This window comes from Penaeus japonicus, unplaced genomic scaffold, assembly GCF_977035675.1.
Source record: "Penaeus japonicus unplaced genomic scaffold, GWHDUDI00000001_assembly GWHDUDI00000008, whole genome shotgun sequence".
Lineage (NCBI taxonomy): Eukaryota > Metazoa > Arthropoda > Malacostraca > Decapoda > Penaeidae > Penaeus > Penaeus japonicus.
Window position 1 is genome coordinate 6,102,497 of NW_028234410.1, and position 2,500 is coordinate 6,104,996.

Consider the following 2,500-nt stretch of genomic DNA (forward strand, 5'->3'; position numbering starts at 1 on the left):
ACATGAGCTCAACATCCATCAGGAAGCGAAGACTTGAAGTGAGCGTAAACATGGCTTCTAAACATTATTTTCTGTGTCCGTGGTGTCAGGAGTTTGGGATAATCACATCACCAGAAATACTGATAGTGGTGATGATGATGATAGTGATTATGGTGATGATTATTATAATGATGGTGATAATGATGATTAGGATAATTGTGATGATGATGATAAGGATGATGCGGTTAATGATAACAGTAATGATAATAATAATAATAATGACAATAATGATAATAATGATAGTGATGGTAATGATGATGATACTAGTAATAGTGATAGTTGTTGTAACAGTAACAATAATGATGACAAGAGTAATGATAACAATAAGGATAAGAAAAAGAGTGATTATAATGATAAGAAAAATAATTATAATAATGATAAGAAAAGGAATGATAACAATAATGATAAGAAGAACGATAACAATAACAATTGCAATATAACTACAACAACAAGAACCGTGTTTCGACAACAGCTAAATACCACACAACGGACAATCCCACACCAGCCGAAGTCACAAGGCAAGAGCTGCTGTTTGCATGTGAGCTTAGAACCGTAAAACTTAAAGACTTCTGAGAGTCTCCGTCAATCACCCAAATGAAGAGACAGCGTAATAACAGGCTAGCAGAGTAACAAGACAAATAACAAACACTTGCTTATCCTCTGAGCAGAAAACATTAATCAGTGGGTGCAGTAAACACGCCCCCAGACGCCCATCGGTTCTCCATTAGTCGTTGGGGACGGCATCGGGTTCTGAAAACAGCTCTTCGTGATCGTAACGACGTGTCTTTGGCTGAACGCTGCCAGATGGGGGTGGGTGTCTGTAGATCGTTTGGTTTGGGAACAACTTTCTTTTTCCGAATTGGATCTAGAAAAGAAATTATGATTTTTTATTTATTTATCTTATTTTATTTATCTATTTTTTTTTTTTTTTTTTTTTTTTGTATACTTTATGCTGAAATAGGATACTTTCTGTTGCTTGAGGAGTACTTAAGGAAAGGGAAGATCTTTAGCTTCTTGAAGATAGTTAAGGAGTTCTACAAGGTCCGTCTTTGTCTCTGAACTCCTTTAATGAGAAATGCAATTGACTGCTTTTGTTGAAATGATTTTCAGAACAAATATTAATAAACGAAAGATTATAAAGCAAGTAAATGAAAGGAGAAAGAATGGAAAGAAATAAGAAAATAGAAAAGCAAATGATGCATATCTAAATCAATACGACTGAAAGCGATTGGTTTAGTTGGGAATAACGTTCTCAAAGATTAGATTACAACATATGGTTTGTGTGGAAAAATTAAAAGCGAATGTGTTACCCAATGGAATTCTACAATGAGAACATCTACAAAAATACAGAAACATGAATATGAATAGAAACTTTATCCGTCTTTGGTATGTAATAGTCTCCCCTGCCCCCCCTCCCCCCACCTCCTACACACAAGCCCCCTGGACAAGTACGCCACATAGCAGCGTCACGTCTTTTTATATGGACTAGCTTGCCAAGCCTCCCGCGCTTGCATTTTCATCCTTCCCCGCCCTCCCCATGTGCCTCAGCCCCCCCCCCCCCACACACACACACGTCCCTAACCCTCTCCTATTACTCCTACCCCCTTCCTTCCTCCCTCTCTCCCTCCCTCTCTCCCTCCCTCTACTCCTCCCTCCCTCCATTACTCTCTCCCTCCCCCCATCTCTCCCTCCATTCCTCCCTCCCTCCCACCCTCCACCCCATCCCTCCCTCCCACCCTCCCTCCCTCCTTCTCTCCCTCCTTCTCTCCCTCCTTCCCTCCCTTCCCTCCACCACCTCCCACCTCCTCCAGCCTGGAGCAACATGGTGTTAAAATGACTGTAGCGAACTTGTTTTCTTAGTGATTTATAGTTTTAAATTAGAAGGTCTGGAAACCCGCCGGGCACGTCAGCTGATATGGTCGCCTCTCGTGGGGAAAGAGGCGACCAGATTCCGCGCCTCTGGCTCTTCCATCTCGCCCTTATCACCAGTTGCCTTAAGGGTCAAAATGAGTCGATTCCTCTCCCTCCCCAGTCGCGCTCTTCCTCAATGATAAATTTCCCAGCTGATCGACTGGACTATGTAGCGAGCGTTTGGCCTTTTATAGTAAGGAATGGCAACGCTTACCAGGTAGCCACTGTATAATGATCATAAACGACATTACTTGACGCCAAGCTCTTATCGTGATGGTCATCTTCGGTGTACCTTCCTTCCCTTTTCTCCATCTCTCTCTCTCTTTCTCCCTCTCTTTATCTCTCTATCTCTATCTATCTATCTATCTATTTCTATCTCTATCTACCTATCTATCTATCTTTTTTTCATTTTCTGTCTTTCATTTAATCCCTATGTAAAGGAGAGAGAGAGAGAGAGAGAGTGTGTGTGTGTGAGAGAGAGAGAGAAAGAGAGAGAGAGAGTGAGAGAAAGAGAGAGAGAGAGAGAGTGAGAGAGAGAGTGAGAGAAAGA